The 19,528-nt window shown below is 59.1% G+C and overlaps 1 protein-coding gene across 3 annotated transcripts in view; it reads right to left on the reverse strand.

Moving 5' to 3' along the window:
- The window catches only part of esr2a (estrogen receptor 2a), a 402,250-nt gene that overhangs the window by 307,207 nt on the left and 75,515 nt on the right, over positions 1 to 19,528 (reverse strand). Inside the window, exon 1 of one of the 3 annotated variants that reach the window (XM_087989560.1) lies at positions 12,176 to 12,412. The exons of 1 other annotated variant lie outside the window; for it this stretch is intronic. The gene's annotated coding sequence lies outside the window, so the exon portion shown is untranslated. Of the gene's footprint in view, positions 1 to 12,175; positions 12,413 to 19,528 lie in introns of those variants that run through there. One more of the 3 variants, XM_087989561.1, reaches the window with a different exon arrangement.

The raw sequence follows: 19,528 nt of genomic DNA on the forward strand, positions 1-19,528 counted from the left end.
CCCACTCCCCTACACCCCGCTCCCCTACACCCCTCTCCCCTACACCCCTCTCCCCTATACCCCGCTCCCCTACACCCCGCTCCCCTACACCCCTCTCCCCTACACCCCGCTCCCCTACACCCCTCTCCCCTACACCCCTCTCCCCTACACCGCACTCCCCTACATCCCTCTCCCCTACACCCCTCTCCCCTACACCCCACTCCCCTACACCCCTCTCCCCTACACCCCGCTCAGCTACACCCCACTCCCCTACACCCCTCTCCCCTACACCCCACTCCCCTACACCCCTCTCCCCTACACCCCGCTCAGCTACACCCCTCTCCCCTACACCCCTCTCCCCTACACCCCACTCCCCTACACCCCTCTCCCCTACACCCCTCTCCCCTACACCGCACTCCCCTACATCCCTCTCCCCTACACCCCTCTCCCCTACACCCCACTCCCCTACACCCCTCTCCCCTACACCCCGCTCAGCTACACCCCACTCCCCTACACCCCTCTCCCCTACACCCCACTCCCCTACACCCCTCTCCCCTACACCCCGCTCAGCTACACCCCTCTCCCCTACACCCCTCTCCCCTACACCCCACTCCCCTACACCCCTCTCCCCTACACCCCTCTCCCCTACACCCCGCTCCCCTACACCCCTCTCCCCTACACCCCGCTCCCCTACACCCCTCTCTCATACACCCCTCTCCCCTACACCCCGCTCCCCTACACCCCTCTCCCCTACACCCCTCTCCCCGACACCCCGCTCCCCTACACCCCTCTCCCCGACACCCCTCTCCCCTACACCCCACTCCCCTACACACCTCTCCCCTACACCCCACTCCCCTACACCCCTCTCTCATACACCCCGCTCCCCTACACCCCACTCCCCTACACCCCTCTCCCCTACACCCCTCTCCCCTACACCCCTCTCCCCTACACCCCTCTCCCTTACACCCCATTCCCTACACCCCTCTCCCCTACACCCCATTCCCCTACACCCCTCTCCCTTACATCCCTCTCCCCTACACCCCACTCCCCTACACCCCGCTCCCCTACACCCCGCTCCCCTACACCCCATTCCCCTACACCCCTCTCCCCTACACCCCACTCCCCTACACCCCTCTCCCCTACACCCCTCTCCCCTACACCCCTCTCCCCTACACCCCTCTCCCTTACACCCCATTCCCTACACCCCTCTCCCCTACACCCCATTCCCCTACACCCCTCTCCCTTACCACCCTCTCCCCTACACCCCTCTCCCCTACACCCCGCTCCCCTACACCCCTCTCCCCTACACCCCTCTCCCCTACACCCCACTCCCCTACACCCCTCTCTCATACACCCCTCTCCCCTACACCCCTCTCCCCTACACCCCTCTCCCCTACACCCCATTCCCCTACACCCCTCTCCCCTACACCCCTCTCCCCTACACCCCTCTCCCCTACACCCCGCTCCCCTACACCCCTCTCTCATACACCCCTCTCCCCTACACCCCATTCCCCTACACCCCTCTCCCCTACACCCCTCTGCCCTACACCCCTCTCCCCAACACCCCTCTCCCCTACACCCCTCTCCCCTACACCCCTCTCCCCTACACCCCTCTCCCCTACACCCCATTCCCCTACACCCCTCTCCCCTACACCCCTCTCCCCTACACCCCGCTCACCTACACCCCTCTCTCATACACCCCTCTCCCCTACACCCCATTCCCCTACACCCCTCTCCCCTACACCCCTCTCCCCTACACCCCGCTCCCCTACACCCCTCTCCCCTACACCCCGCTCCCCTACACCCCGCTCCCCTACACCCCTCTCCCCTACACCCCTCTCCCCTACACCCCGCTCCCCTACACCCCGCTCCCCTACACCCCTCTCACCTACACCCCTCTCCCCTACACCCCGCTCCCCTACACCCCTCTCCCCTACACCCCGCTCCCCTACACCCCTCTCCCCTACACCCCTCTCCCCTACACCCCGCTCCCCTACACCCCATTCCCCTACACCCCTCTCCCCTACACCCCTCTGCCCTACACCCCTCTCCCCAACACCCCTCTCCCCTACACCCCTCTCCCCTACACCCCTCTCCCCTACACCCCTCTCCCCTACACCCCATTCCCCTACACCCCTCTCCCCTACACCCCTCTCCCCTACACCCCGCTCACCTACACCCCTCTCTCATACACCCCTCTCCCCTACACCCCTCTCCCCTACACCCCTCTCCCCTACACCCCTCTCCCCTACACCCCTCTCCCCTACACCCCGCTCCCCTACACCCCTCTCCCCTACACCCCGCTCCCCTACACCCCGCTCCCCTACACCCCTCTCCCCTACACCCCTCTCCCCTACACCCCGCTCCCCTACACCCCGCTCCCCTACACCCCTCTCCCCTACACCCCTCTCCCCTACACCCCGCTCCCCTACACCCCGCTCCCCTACACCCCTCTCCCCTACACCCCTCTCCCCTACACCCCGCTCCCCTACACCCCGCTCCCCTACACCCCTCTCCCCTACACCCCTCTCCCCTACACCCCGCTCCCCTACACCCCTCTCCCCTACACCCCTCTCCCCTACACCCCTCTCCCCTACACCCCTCTCCCCTACACCCCGCTCCCCTACACCCCTCTCCCCTACACCCCTCTCTCCTACACCCCGCTCCCCTACACCCCGCTCCCCTACACCCCTCTCCCCTACACCCCTCTTCCCTACACCCCTCTCCCCTACACCCCACTCCCCTACACCCCTCTCCCCTACACCCCACTCCCCTACACCCCTCTCCCCTACACCCCGCTCCCCTACACCCCGCTCCCCTACACCCCGCTCCCCTACACCCCTCTCCCCTACACCACGCTCCCCTACACCCCTCTCCCCTACACCCCGCTCCCCTACACCCCTCTCCCCTACACCCCGCTCCCCTACACCCCTCTCCCCTACACCCCGCTCCCCTACACCCCGCTCCCGTACACCCCTCTCCCCTACTCCCCGCTCCCCTACACCCCTCTCCCCTACACCCCGCTCCCCTACACCCCACTCCCCTACACCACTCTCCCCTACACCCCTCTCCCCTACACCCCACTCCCCTACACCCCTCTCCCCTACACCCCGCTCCCCTACACCCCTCTCCCCTACACCCCGCTCCCCTACACCCCTCTCCCCTACACCCCTCTCCCCTACACCCCTCTCTCCTACACCCCTCTCCCCTACACCCCACTCCCCTACACCCCTCTCCCCTACACCCCTCTCCCCTACACCCCTCTCCCCTACACCCCTCTCTCCTACACCCCTCTCCCCTACACCCCTCTCTCCTACACCCCTCTCCCCTACACCCCGCTCCCCTACACCCCTCTCCCCTACACCCCTCTCCCCTACACCCCTCTCCCCTACACCCCGCTCCCCTACACCCCTCTCCCCTACACCCCTCTCTCCTACACCCCTCTCCCCTACACCCCTCTCCCCTACACCCCTCTCCCCTACCCCCCGCTCCCCTACACCCCGTTCCCCTACACCCCTCTCCCCTACACCCCGTTCCCCTACACCCCTCTCCTCTACACCCCGCTCCCCTACACCCCGCTCCCCTACACCCTGCTCCCCTACACCCCACTCCCCTACACCCCTCTCCCCTACACCCCGTTCCCCGACACCCCTCTCCCCACACCCCGTTCCCCTACACCCCTCTCCCCTACACCCCTCTCCCCTACACCCCGCTCCCCTACACCCCGCACCCCTACACCCCTCTCCCCTACACCCCTCTCCCCTACACCCCTCTCCCCTACACCCCGTTCCCCTACACCCCTCTCCCCTACACCCCTCTCCCCTACACCCCTCTCCCCTACACCCCGTTCCCCGACACCCCTCTCCCCTACACCCCGTTCCCCTACACCCCTCTCCCCTACACCCCTCTCCCCTACACCCCTCTCCCCTACACCCCGTTCCCCGACACCCCTCTCCCCTACACCCCGTTCCCCTACACCCCGCTCCCCTACACCCCTCTCACCTACACCCCGCTCCCCTACACCCCTCTCCCCTACACCCCGCTCCGCTACACCCCGCTCCCCTACACCCCGCTCCCCTACACCCCTCTCCCCTACACCCCACTCCCCTACACCCCACTCCCCTACACCCCACTCCCCTACACCTCTTCCCCCTACACCCCTCTCCCCTACACCCCACTCCCCTACACACGTCTCCCCTACACCCCTCTCCCCTACACCCCGCTCCCCTACACCCCTCTCCCCTACACCCCACTCCCCTACACCCCACTCCCCTACACCCCTCTCCCCTACACCCCGCTCCCCTACACCCCTCTCCCCTACACCCCACTCCCCTACACCCGTCTCCCCTACACCCCTCTCCCCTACACCCCGCTCCCCTACACCCCTCTCCCCTACACCCCACTCCCCTACACCCCTCTCCCCTACACCCCTCTCCCCTACACCCCGCTCCCCTACACCCCTCTCCCCTACACCCCTCTCCCCTACACCCCACTCCCCTACACCCCACTCCCCTACACCCCACTCCCCTACACCTCTTTCCCCTACACCCCTCTCCCCTACACCCCACTCCCCTACACCCGTCTCCCCTACACCCCTCTCCCCTACACCCCGCTCCCCTACACCCCTCTCCCCTACACCCCTCTCCCCTACACCCCACTCCCCTACACCCCACTCCCCTACACCCGTCTCCCCTACACCCCTCTCCCCTACACCCCGCTCCCCTACACCCCTCTCCCCTACACCCCTCTCCCCTACACCCCGCTCCCCTACACCCCTCTCCCCTACACCCCTCTCCCCTACACCCCACTCCCCTACACCCCACTCCCCTACACCCCACTCCCCTACACCCGTCTCCCCTACACCCGTCTCCCCTACACCCCTCTCCCCTACACCCCGCTCCCCTACACCCCTCTCCCCTACACCCCGCTCCCCTACACCCCTCTCCCCTACACCCCGCTCCCCTACACCCCGCTCCCCAAACCCCTCTCCCCTACACCCCGCTCCCCTACACCCCTCTCCCCTACACCCCGCTCCCCTACACCCCGCTCCCCTACACCCCTCTCCCCTACACCCCACTCCCCTACACCCCTCTCCCCTACACCCCGCTCCCCTACACCCCTCTCCCCTACACCCCGCTCCCCTACACCCCGCTCCCCAAACCCCTCTCCCCTACACCCCGCTCCCCTACACCCCTCTCCCCTACACCCCGCTCCCCTACACCCCGCTCCCCTACACCCCGCTCCCCTACACCCCTCTCCCCTAGACCCCACTCCCCTACACCCCACTCCCCTACACCCGTCTCCCCTACACCCCTCTCCCCTACACCCCGCTCCCCTACACCCCTCTCCCCTACACCCCTCTCCCCTACACCCCGCTCCCCTACACCCCTCTCCCCTACACCCCTCTCCCCTACACCCCACTCCCCTACACCCCACTCCCCTACACCCCACTCCCCTACACCCGTCTCCCCTACACCCGTCTCCCCTACACCCCTCTCCCCTACACCCCGCTCCCCTACACCCCTCTCCCCTACACCCCGCTCCCCTACACCCCTCTCCCCTACACCCCGCTCCCCTACACCCCTCTCCCCTACACCCCGCTCCCCTACACCCCTCTCCCCTACACCCCGCTCCCCTACACCCCGCTCCCCTACACCCCTCTCCCCTACACCCCGCTCCCCTACACCCCGCTCCCCAAACCCCTCTCCCCTACACCCCTCTCCCCTACACCCCTCTCCCCTACACCCCGCTCCCCTACACCCCGCTCCCCTACACCCCTCTCCCCTACACCCCTCTCCCCTACACCCCTCTCCCCTACACCCTGCTCCCCTACACCCCGCTCCCCTACACCCCTCTCCCCTACACCCCGCTCCCCTACACCCCGCTCCCCAAACCCCTCTCCCCTACACCCCTCTCCCCTACACCCCGCTCCCCTACACCCCGCTCCCCAAACCCCTCTCCCCTACACCCCTCTCCCCTACACCCCTCTCCCCTACACCCCGCTCCCCTACACCCCACTCCCCTACACCCCTCTCCCCTACACCCCTCTCCCCTACACCCCGCTCCCCTACACCCCTCTCCCCTACACCCCTCTCCCGTCCCACCCCGCTCCCCTACACCCTTCTCCCCTACACCCCTCTCCCCTACACCCCACTCCCCTACATCCCTCTCCCCTACACCCCTCTCCCCTACACCCCTCTCCCCTACACCCCGCTCCCCTACACCCCTCTCCCCTACACCCCTCTCCCGTCCCACCCCGCTCCCCTACACCCTTCTCCCCTACACCCCTCTCCCCTACACCCCACTCCCCTACACCCCTCTCCCCTACACCCCTCTCCCCTACACCCCTCTCCCCTACACCCCGCTCCCCTACACCCCTCTCCCCTACACCCCTCTCTCCTACACCCCTCTCCCCTACACCCCTCTCCCCTACACCCCTCTCCCCTACACCCCACTCCCCTACACCCCACTCCCCTACACCCCTCTCCCCTACACCCCTCTCCCCTACACCCCTCTCCCCTACACCCCTCTCCCCTACACCCCACTCCCCTACACCCCACTCCCCTACACCCCTCTCCCCTACACCCCTCTCCCCTACACCCCACTCCCCTACACCCCTCTCCCCTACACCCCTCTCCCGTCCCACCCCGCTCCCCTACACCCTTCTCCCCTACACCCCTCTCCCCTACACCCCGCTCCCCTACACCCCTCTCCCCTACACCCCTCTCTCCTACACCCCTCTCCCCTACACCCCTCTCCCCTACACCCCTCTCCCCTACACCCCACTCCCCTACACCCCACTCCCCTACACCCCTCTCCCCTACACCCCTCTCCCCTACACCCCACTCCCCTACACCCCTCTCCCCTACACCCCTCTCCCCTACACCCCTCTCTCCTACACCCCACTCCCCTACACCCCTCTCCCCTACACCCCTCTCCCCTACACCCCGCTCCCCTACACCCCTCTACCCTACACCCCGCTCCCCTACACCCCACTCCCCTACACCCCTCTCCCCTACACCCCTCTCCCCTACACCCCGCTCCCCTACACCCCGCTCCCCTACACCCCGCTCCCCAACACCCCTCTCCCCTACACCCCTCTCCCCTACACCCCTCTCCCCTACACCCCACTCCCCTACACCCCGCTCCCCTACACCCCTCTCCCCTACAACCCTCTCCTCTACACCCCACTCCCCTACACCCCTCTCCCCTACACCCCTCTCCCCTACACCCCACTCCCCTACACCCCGCTCCCCTACACCCCTCTCCCCTACACCCCACTCCCCTACACCCCGCTCCCCTACACCCCGCTCCCCTACACCCCTCTCTCCTACACCCCGCTCCCCTACACCCCGCTCCCCTACACCCCGCTCCCCTACACCACTCTCCCCTACACCCCGCTCCCCAACACCCCGCTCCCCTACACCCCGCTCCCCAACACCCCTCTCCCCTACACCCCACTCCCCTACACCCCTCTCCCCTACACCCCTCTCTCCTACACCCCGCTCCCCTACACCCCGCTCCCCTACACCCCGCTCCCCTACACCACTCTCCCCTACACCCCGCTCCCCAACACCCCTCTCCCCTACACCCCATTCCCCTACACCCCTCTCCCCTACACCCCTCTCCCCTACACCCCGCTCCCCTACACCCCGCTCCCTTACACCCCTCTCCCCTACACCCCATTCCCCTACACCCCGCTCCCCTACACCCCTCTCCCCTACACCCCTCTCCCCTACACCCCTCTCCCCTACACCCCGCTCCCCAACACCCCTCTCCCCTACACCCCTCTCCCCTACACCCCTCTCCCCTACACCCCGCTCCCCTACACCCCGCTCCCCTACACCCCGCTCCCCAACACCCCGCTCCCCTACACCCCGCTCCCCTACACCCCGCTCCCCAACACCCCTCTCCCCTACACCCCTCTCCCCAACACCCCTCTCCCCTACACCCCTCTCCCCTACACCCCGCTCCCCTACACCCCACTCCCCTACACCCCTCTCCCCTACACCCCACTCCCCTACACCCCGCTCCCCTACACCCCGCTCCCCTACACCCCGCTCCCCAACACCCCTCTCCCCTACACCCCTCTCCCCAACACCCCTCTCCCCTACACCCCTCTCCCCTACACCCCGCTCCCCTACACCCCACTCCCCTACACCCCTCTCCCCTACACCCCTCTCCCCTACACCCCGCTCCCCTACACCCCGCTCCCCTACACCCCACTCCCCTACACCCCTCTCCCCTACACCCCGCTCCCCTACACCCCTCTCCCCTACACCCCTCTCTCATACACCCCTCTCCCCCACACCCCGCTCCCCTACACCCCGCTCCCCTACACCCCACTCCCCTACACCCCTCTCCCCTACACCCCTCTCCCCTACACCCCGCTCCCCTACACCCCGCTCCCCTACACCCCGCTCCCCTACACCCCTCTCCCCTACACCCCTCTCCCCTACACCCCACTCCCCTACACCCCACTCCCCTACACCCCACTCCCCTACACCCCTCTCCCCTACACCCCGCTCCCCTACACCCCTCTCCCCTACACCCCTCTCCCCTACACCCCTCTCCCCTACACCCCTCTCCCCTACACCCCGCTCCCCTACACCCCGCTCCCCTACACCCCGCGCCCCTACACCCCGCTCCCCTACTCCCCACTCCCCTACACCCCTCTCCCCTACACCCCGCTCCCCTACACCCCGCTCCCCTACACCCCGCTCCCCTACACCCCGCTCCCCTACACCCCACTCCCCTACACCCCACTCCCCTACACCCCTCTCCCCTACACCCCGCTCCCCTACACCCCTCTCCCCTACACCCCTCTCCCCTACACCCCGCTCCCCTACACCCCGCTCCCCTACACCCCTCTCCCCTACACCCCGCTCCCCTACACCCCGCTCCCCTACAACCCTCTCCCCTACACCCCACTCCCCTACACCTCTCTCCCCTACACCCCTCTCCCCTACAACCCACTCCCCTACACCCCTCTCCCCTACACCCCGCTCCCCTACACCCCGCTCCCCTACACCCCTCTCCCCTACACCCCACTCCCCTACACCCCTCTCCCCTACACCCCGCTCCCCTACACCCCTCTCCCCTACACCCCGTTCCCCTACACCCCGCTCCCCTACACCCCGTTCCCCTACACCCCGTTCCCCTACACCCCTCTCCCCTACACCCCACTCCCCTACACCCCTCTCCCCTACACCCCGCTCCCCTACACCCCGCTCCCCTACACCCCGTTCCCCTACACCCCGCTCCCCTACACCCCTCTCCCCTACACCCCTCTCCCCTACACCCCGCTCCCCTACACCCCACTCCCCTACAACCCTCTCCCCTACACCCCGCTCCCCTACACCCCTCTCCCCTACACCCCTCTCCCCTACACCCCACTCCCCTACACCCCACTCCCCTACACCCCTCTCCCCTACACCCCGCTCCCCTACAACCCTCTCCCCTACACCCCTCTCCCCTACACCCCACTCCCCTACACCCCACTCCCCTACACCCCACTACCCTACACCCCTCTCCCCTACACCCCGCCCCCCTACACCCCTCTCCCCTACACCCGTCTCCCCTACACCCATCTCCCCTACACTCCACTCCCCTACACCCCTCTCCCCTACACCCCGCTGCCCTACACCCCTCTCCCCTACACCCGTCTCCCCTACACCCCTCTCCCCTACACCCCGCTCCCCTACACCCCTCTCCCCTACACCCGTCTCCCCTACACCCCACTCCCCTACACCCCTCTCCCCTACACCCGTCTCCCCTACACCCCACTCCCCTACACCCCACTCCCCTACACCCCTCTCCCCTACACCCCTCTCCCCTACACCCCGCTCCCCTACACCCCGCTCCCCTACACCCCACTCCCCTACACCCCACTCCCCTACACCCGTCTCCCCTACACCCCTCTCCCCTACACCCCACTCCCCTACACCCCTCTTCCCTACACCCCACTCCCCTACACCCGTCTCCCCTACACCCCACTCGCCTACACCCCACTCCCCTACACCCCACTCCCCTACACCCCTCTCCCCTACACCCCACTCCCCTACACCCCTCTCCCCTACACCCCACTCCCCTACAACCCTCTCCCCTACACCCCTCTCCCCTACACCCCTCTCCCCTACACCCCTCTCCCCTACACCCCTCTCCCCTACATCCCGCTCCCCTACAACCCACTCCCCTACACCCCACTCCCCTACACCCCTCTCCCCTACACCCCTCTCCCCTACACCCCGCTCCCCTACACCCCTCTCCCCTACACCCCTCTCCCCTACACCCCGCTCCCCTACACCCCTCTCCCCTACACCCCGCTCCCCTACACCCCACTCCCCTACACCCCACTCCCCTACACCCCTCTCCCCTACACCCCTCTCCCCTACACCCCTCTCCCCTACACCCCGCTCCCCTACACCCCACTCCCCTACACCCCACTCCCCTACACCCCTCTCCCCTACACCCCTCTCCCCTACACCCCGCTCCCCTACACCCCTCTCCCCTACACCCCTCTCCCCTACACCCCGCTCCCCTACACCCCACCCCCCTCCACCCCACTCCCCTACACCCCGCTCTCCTACACCCCACTCCCCTACACCCCTCTCCCCTACACCTCTCTCCCCTACACCCCGCTCCCCTACACCCCGCTCCCCTACACCCCATTCCCCTACACCCCACTCCCCTACACCCCACTCCCCTACACCCCACTCCCCTACACCCCACTCCCCTTCACCCCACTCCCCTCTGCACATATCCCTCTGCACTGACTCCTTTCTACCCACTCCCCTATACCCACGTTTCCCTGCACACACTCCTACATCCACTCAATCCCTGCCCTCACCCCTCAGCACACCATCCGCCCACTTCCCTCTGCACCCACCCTACCAGGTGCACCTGTCCACCCCCCCCCTCCCCACCCCGTCCATTCTCATGACAACAGCTCGCCAACTCTCCCTCCCCAAGACATCACAAACCCCTTACTGAGTGAGAAAGCCTTTGAAGTGGGTTTGCTATGTGAATGTGGAAAACACAACAGCCAATCTAAGCACAGCGGGATGTCGCAATGAAACGCTAACAGACTGCTCGATGGTTTCAGTAATGTGGACACTGGGCTTTCACCAACACTGACTGCACAGGTCTCACATTCACCTCAAACGGATTTGTTTTTGATTCATTCTGGGGATGAAGAAGTTGCTAGATGGCCCACTTTCCACTTTGTCATCTCACCACAAAGATGCACCTCAGACAGTGCAGCACTGAGCTAGACGACATTTTCATCAGGAAGGAGATCAACTTTTATGAGGAAAAGGGAGGAATGTGGAGTTGAAGATTATCAGCATGATCTCAGTGAATGGTGGAACAAACTCACTGGGCCGAATGGCCTACTCTTATGGACTGCTGTACATTTTGCAGGAAGGTTGCTGGACTGGGATTTGAGCTCATGATCTTCTGATTCCAATGATAATGCTATCCACCGAACCACAGATAAAACTTGGCATCGCCTTATCATGATATCTTTCACTTTCCCTGCCAGTGTTTACTGCTCAGTGCTGCCCTTCACTCTGAACCTTGCACTGAGCACAGTGCACAGCACTAAAGGAACATCAGAGGCTAGACACTGGAGGCTGGGGACCAGGAGAGTTCCAATCCTTGATCAACACTGAGGCAAGAATACCAGAAACACCAAACCCCAAACTCAATCCTGAGCTAGCTCATTAAACATGCATCATGCCCCAGAAACCAGGAGGATTCCACACACACACACGGACATACACACACAGACACACTCACACACGGACACAGACACACACACTCACTCTCTCTCTCACACACACACACAGACACACAAACTGTAGTGAGAATAACTGAACCCCCAGGAAGAGGTCAGGGGCCAAAGTTCAGCAGCCTGACAGGAGACAGTGTGTTATTATAGATAGGCTAATACTGAGGATGGACAGTATATTATACACAAAAACAGACAGAGGGGTATATCTGAGATGTTACATTGAGGGCAAGTATTATAAATAACAGCACTGATTCGAGAGTGAAGAGACTTAGAGACTATAACATATAGAACAGTGTGATAAAGGGAGAGGGACAAAGATGATTGATGTGTAATGGAGATACAGGTATGCCGGCCCACAAAAGAAAACAGCCCCCTGTTAAAACTGCAGCTTTCAATACAGACCGTATGGGAGAGCTCCAGTCCCCAAAGTAGCTCACTCTCCATTTCAGTCCCTCCTTGTCCCTGGAGCTGGTTCTGTGCTGTATGGTCAGACCCCTGCACTCCCTGGGCTGGAAGGTAGCTCCCAGACTGTAGCCTGTGCTCTGTCCCACTCACCTTCCCCAGTGTACGCTGTGGATGGGAGCTGGGAGACAGGATTTCTTTGTGCCTCTGGAACAGCACAGTCTGACAGACCAGATAGCAACCCTGCCAAGTGATCAAAGTTCAAAGGTGGCCATGTGCACGTGGTCAGACACATCCAGTTATCAGTGTGTCAACTCAGTGACACAGGCACTTTCATACAGAGCCAGGTAAATCATTCATCTTCCTGGCTGAGAAAGGAAACCTTTTCCAGGAGCTCACCATTGACTAACACAGATTTCAAAGTATAACCTCAGAAACACTGATCTCTATCAGCTCAGTGTGAAACCTTCTCAATACAGGCTGTACTAAAGGGACTCATTATAACAGAGACCTGTTGAGGCTGGGTTATTCAGGGCTGAGACATACAGATTTTTAATCAATCAAGGAATCGGGGGTTTGGGGGAAAAGGGCAGGACAGTAGAATTGAGGATTTGCAGATTAACCCTGATCACAATGAATGGTGGAAGGTATTGATGTGCTGACTGGCCCATTTATAGAGTCATAGAGATGTACAGCACGGAAACAGACCCTTCGGTCCAACCCGTCCATGCCGACCAGATATCCCAACCCAATCTAGTCCCACCTGCCAGCACCCGGCCCATATCCCTCCAAACCCTTCCTATTCATATACCCATCCGAATGTCTCTTAAATGTTGCAATTGTACCAGCCTCTGCTCCTACATTGTATGGTCTTATTAGGGATCAAAGGTTAGGGTTAACATCCACAACCAAGACTTCAGCACAACATCACAACATTACTGACAAAGGCTATTTGGCCCATTGTGCCTGAGCTAGCTCATTAAACATGCATCATTACCTGGTGCCAATCTCCTGATTTCTCTCCCATAGCCTCACACATTAGTTTAATCTGAACCACCATCCAGTGCCCCCCTCTTGAATCCCTCAGTTGAATCTGCCCCCATTCCACATCCAGGCTGACTCTGCCCGTGTAATACTGAGGGAGTGCGACACTGCCAGACGGGTCGGAAACTGAGACAGGGAGAGGCCGCTCAAGAGGGACATAAACCATTCCATGGCACCATTTTGAACAGAAGCTGGGAAGTTGTCCCTGCTGTCCCAGTGAGTATTTACCCCAAGACCAATACCAAACCCTATCAAAACAGCAAAATACAGCCACTGCCAGACAGCCAAAATAGATACCAGAAATATTCAGCAGATTTAACAAGTCACAGTAAGTGGGAGCTTGCTACAAACACGTTGGTTGCAATGTTCCCAAAATTACAACAAGTCACTATGTTCCATAAATACTTAACTGGCTGGGCAGCACTTGGGAGAGGAGGTAATTGAGGGAAACGGGAGCAACATTGGAACAGAAGGCTATTCAGTGAGATCACATCTGATCTCTGCTCTAAGTCAATGAAAGGTTGCTAAAACTGTGCAAGGCACTGGTCAGAGCTCAGCTGGAATACTATGTATAGTTTTTGGCCCCGTATCTGAGGAAAGATAGACTGGTAATGGAGACAGTCCAGAGAAGGGTCACTTGGCTGATCCCAGGGATGGAAGGACTATCCTATGAAGAGAGATTGAGTAGGTTTGGAGTTGAAGAGGTGGTGCTGGAAAAGTACAGCAGGTCAGGGAGCGTCCGAGGGGCAGGAGATTCGATGGTTCGAGCATATGCCCTTCATCAGGAATCAATTGATGAAGGGTTTATGCCCGAAACGTCGATTCTCCTGCTCCTCAGACGCTGCCTGACCTGCTGTGCTTTTCCAGCACCACCCTCTCGACTCTGACCTACAGGTCTCCCTGTACTCATTGGAGGTTAGAAGAACGAGAGGCAACCTTATTGAAACGTACAAGATTCTTCGGGGATTTGACGGGGGAGATGTGGAGAGGTTGTTTCCCCTTGTGGGAGAGTCGGGGGGATTATCTCAAAGTAAGGAGTTGCCCATTTAGGGCCGGGAATGAGGAGAGATTTCTTCTCTCCTGGGGGGAGTGAATCTGTGGAATTCTTTCCCACAGGGGGCTGTCGGGGCTGGGTCACTCAGGATATTCGAGGCTGAGAGAGACAGGTTTGTAATCAGGAAGGGAATCCAGGGTTTTGGAGAAGGCAGATCAGCCATGATCTTATTGCATGACAGAACAGCCTGAATGGGTACAGCAGCCTCCTCCGTGCTCCTATTCTCATGGGCATGGGAGCACAAAGTGCTGAGGTACACACACAAGGTTTTCCCCTTGGTAGGGGGGTCAATAACTGGGGGAGGGGGAGGTAGAGTTTTACGTGAGGAGCTGGAGGTTCAGAGGGAAGTTGCGGAATTATTGCTCCCCCCAGAGGGAGATGGGTATCTGGTGCTCACTGTCTGAAAGGCTGGTAGTTTCAGGAACCCTCAACACAGTTAACAAATAGAACGTAGAACAGTGCAGCACAGTACAGGCCCTTCGGCCCTCGATGATGTGCCAGCCTTTTATCCTACTCCAAGATCGAACTAATCTACACACCCTTCATTGTATTTTCATCCATGTGCCTATCCAAGAGTTGCTTAAATGTCCCTAATGTCTCTGACTCTACTCCCACTGCTGGCAGTGCATTACACACACCCACCACTCTCTGTGTAAAGAACCGACCTCTGACATCTCCCCTAAACCATCCACCAATCAATTTAAAATTTACACCCCCTTGTGATAGATATTTCTACCCTGGGGAAAAGTTTCTGGCTACCCACTCTATCTCTGCCTCCCAACATCTTGTACACCTCGATCAAGTCACCTCTCATCCTCCTCCACTCCAGTAAGAAAAGCCCTAGCTCTCTCAACCTTTCTTCATAAGACACACCCTCCAGTCCAGGCAGCTTCCTGATAAATCTCCTCCGCACCCTGTCTAAAGCTTCCACATCCTTCCTATAATGAGATGAACAGAGCTGAACACAATATCCCTAGTGTGGTCTAACCAGGGCTCTATAGAGCTGCAGCATAACCTCATAGTCCTTAAACTCAATCCCTCTGCTAAGGAAAGCCAAAACACCATATGTCTCCTTGACAACCCTATCAACTTGGGATGGCAACTTTGAGGGATCTATAGACATGGACCCCAAGATCCCTCTGTTCCTGCACACCGCCAAGAATCCTGCCTTTAACCCTGTATTCAGCATTCAAATTCAAGCTTCCAAAATGAAACATTTCACATTTATCCAGGTTGAATTCCATCTGCCACTTCTCAGCCCAGCTCTGCATCCTGTTCATGCCTCATTGCAACCTACAACAGCCCTCCCACACTATCCACCACCTTCATGTCATTGGCAAACTTACTAACCCACCCTTCCACTTCCTCGTCCAAGTCATTTATAAAAAGTCACCAAGAGCAGAGGTCCCAGAACAGATCCGTGCAGAACACCACACACTGCTGCCTCACAGCGCCAGAGACCCGGGTTCAATTCCCGCCTCAGGCAACTGACTGTATGGAGTTTGCACATTCTCCCCGTGTCTGCGTGGGTTTCCTCCGGGTGCTCCGGTTTCCTCCCACAGTCCAAAGATGTGCAGGTCAGGTGAATTGGCCATGCTAAATTGCCCGTAGTGTTAGGTGAAGGGGTAAATGTTGGGGTATGGGTGAGTTGCGCTTCGGCGGGTCGGTATGGACTTGTTGGGCGAAGGGCCTATTTCCACACTGTAACTAATCTAATCTAAAACCACTGGTCACCAAACTCCAGGCTGAATACTTTCCATCTACCACCACCCTCTGTCTTCTATGGGCCAGTCAATTTTGTATCCAGACTGACACATTTCCCTGTATCCCATGCCTCCATACTTTCTGAATGAGCCTGCCATGGGGAACCTTATCAAACACGTTGCTAAAATCCATATACACCACATCCACTGCTCTACCTTCATCAATGTATTTTGTCACATCCTCAAAGAATTTAATAAGGTTTGTGAGGCATGACCTGCCCCTCACAAAGCCATGCTGACTATCTCTAATCAAACTATGGTTTACCAAGTAATCATAAATCCTGTCTCTCAGAATCCTCTCTAATAATTTTCCCACTACAGATGTAAGACTGAGTGGTCTGTAATTCCCAGGATTATCCCTATTCCCTTTCTTGAACAACAGAATAACATTTGCTATCCCACAATCATCTAGTACTACTCCAGTGGACAGTGAGGACACAGAGATCATCGCCAAAGGCACAGCTATCTCTTCCCTCACTTCCTGTAGTAACCTTGGGTAACCTTTGTAACTCCCCCTCCCCCAATTAAATATTTTCCCATACCGTCTGCTCCTATCCCTCTCCATCACTATAGTAAAGGTCAGAGAGTTGTGATCACTATCACCAAAATGCTCTCCCACTGAGAGATCTGACACCTGACCTTGTTCGTTGCCAAGCACCAAATCCAATATGGCCTCCCCTCTAGCCGGCCTATCTACATGTTGAGTTAGGAGCCCTTCCTGGACACACCTGATAAAAACTGTTACATCCAAACTATTTGCACTAAGGCGGTTCCAACCAATATTAGGGAAGTTGGAGTCACCATGACAACAACCCTGTTACTTCTGCACCTTTCCAAAATCTGTCCCCACTCTGCTCCTCTGTGCCTTTGTTTCCTGGGGAGGTCTGTAAAAACTCCCAATAAAGTGACTGCTCCTTTCCTGTTTCTGACTTCCCCTCACAATGACTCTGTCGTCAAACCCTCCTCGACACACTCCCTTTCTGCAGTTGTGACATTATCCGTGATTAGCAAATATTGAAGCAGTGTTTAGATAAGCATATGAAAGGCTTTCACATCCAAGGCTATGGGTTAAGTCTGGGGAAATGGGACGAGAATGGGTGGAAATAAAGCAACGAACTGCAGATGTTGCAGATCTGAGACAAAAAGTAACCCCCCCAGGAACTGTTGGTGAAACCCATCAGGTCTGGCAGAGAGAGCAAAACAGAGGTAATGTTTTGAGTTGAATGACCCTCATGAGTTCTGAGGAGGCGCTCTGGGACTCGAAGTGTTACCTCCCCACAGATGCTGCTGAGTTTCTCTAGCATTCGCTGACACAATAGATGGATGTTTGAGGACTGACACAGACACAGTGGGCCAAAGGGCCTTTGTCTGTACCATAGGTCACCCGAGAGAGCTCAGCAGGTATGGATACAGTCAGGGAGCCGGCTTTGGTGGTAGTGCAGAACTGGGCGGCGTAGGTCAAACAAGGCTGAAGACAGCCTGACAGGAACACTGTGGAGCTGTGATGGGGCGTGTTCCTGCTCCCACTAATTCCACTGGGGGTGGAGGGGTGTGTTTAAAAAGCAGAGTGTTCCCCTTTAATAATCCTCCAAAAGCCTCTTGAAGAAGGATGGAATGGTGCCTTGTCCCTGTCCCCGTCCCCAAGGGAACACAGCAAGGCAGAGAGACAACCTGGGATTTTAGTGACGGACTGGACAGACTCGTCCAGAGATGCACAGGTTAGGGTGGATAGGCCATGGGAATTTGTCCCATAGTGTCCAGGGATGTGCAGGTTAGGGTGGATAGGTCATGGGAAATTGTCCCATAGTGTCCAGGGATGTGCAGGTTAGGGTGGATAGGCCATGGGAAATTGTCCCATAGTGTCCAGGGATGTGCAGGTTAGGGTGGATAGGCCATGGGAAATTGTCCCATAGTGTCCAGGGATGTGCAGGTTAGGGTGGATAGGCCATGGGAAATTGTCCCAGGTGTCCAGGGATGTGCAGGTTAGGATGGATAGGCCATGGGAAATTGCCCCATAGTGTCCATGGATGAAAAGGTTAGGGTGGGTTGGCCATGGGAAATTGTCCCACCATGGGAAATTGTCCCAAGTGTCCAGGGATGTGCAGGTTAGGGTGGATAGGCCATGGGAAATTGTCCCATAGTGCCCAGGGATGTGCAGGTTAGGGTGGATAGGCCATGGGAAATTGTCCCGTAGTGCCCAGGGATGTGCAGGTTAGGGTGGATAGGCCATGGGAAATTGTCCCAGGTGTCCAGGGATGTGCAGGTTAGGATGGATAGGCCATGGGAAATTGCCCCATAGTGTCCATGGATGTATAGGTTAGGGTGGGTTGGCCATGGGAAATTGTCCCACCATGGGAAATTGTCCCAAGTGTCCAGGGATGTGCAGGTTAGGGTGGATAGGCCATGGGAAATTGTCCCGTAGTGCCCAGGGATATGTAGGTTAGGATGATAGGCCATGGGAAATTGTCCCATAATGCCCAGGGAGGTGCAGGTTAGGGTGGATTGGCCATGGGAAATTATCCCATAGTGTCCTGGGATGCACAGACTAGGTGGGTTAGCCACAGGAAATGCAGGGTTACAGGGACTGGATTGAGGGGGAGGAGTGGGTCTGGATGGGATACTCTTCAGATAGTTAGTGTCGACTCAAAGAACAAAGGACACTGAAAATCTACAGCCCAGGAACAGGCCCGTCCGCACTTCAAGCCTGAGCTAATCCAAATGTACTGTCTAAACCTGTCGGTCAATTCCTAAGCATCTGTATCCCTCTGCTCCCCACCTACTCATGCATCTGTCCAGATGCACCTTAAATGAATCTACCGTGCCTGCCTCTACCACCTCTGCTGGCAACGTGTTCAAAACGCCCACCACCCTCTGTGTGAAGTACTTGCCGTGTGTATCCCCCTTAAACATTCCATCTCTTACCTTGAAAGCGTGACCTCTCATTATTGAATCCCTCACCCTGGGAAAAAGCTTGTCTCGATCCTGTCTATACCCTTCATGATTTTGTCAACCTCAATCAGGTCCCCCCTCAATCTCTTTTTTTCTAATGAAAACAATCCTAACCTACTCAACCTCTCTTCATAGCTAGCACCTTCCATACCAGGCAACATCCTTGTAAACCTTCTCTGCACCCTCTCCAAAGCGTCCACATCCTTTTGGTAATGTGGTGACCAGAACTGTACACAGTATTCTAAATGTCGTGTACAATTTTAACAAGACCTGCCAGCTCTTATACTCAATATCCCGTCCGATGAAGGCAAGCATACCAAATGCCTTCTTGACCACTCTATCCACCCGTACAGCAACCTTCAGGGTACAATGGACCTGCACTCCCAGATCTCTCTGCCCATTAACTGTTCCCAAGGCTCTTCCATTCACTGTATAATTCGCTCTTGAATTTGACTTCCTAAATGCATCACTCGATGGCTAAATGGTCTGCTCCTGCAGAGGGATTCTATGATTCTAGACTGATCTTGTGAATCTATGGTCACA

This window comes from Chiloscyllium plagiosum, unplaced genomic scaffold (assembly GCF_037043375.1).
Source record: "Chiloscyllium plagiosum isolate Xiang-an unplaced genomic scaffold, Cpla_swu_hap1 HiC_scaffold_8, whole genome shotgun sequence".
Taxonomy (NCBI): Eukaryota; Metazoa; Chordata; class Chondrichthyes; order Orectolobiformes; family Hemiscylliidae; genus Chiloscyllium; species Chiloscyllium plagiosum.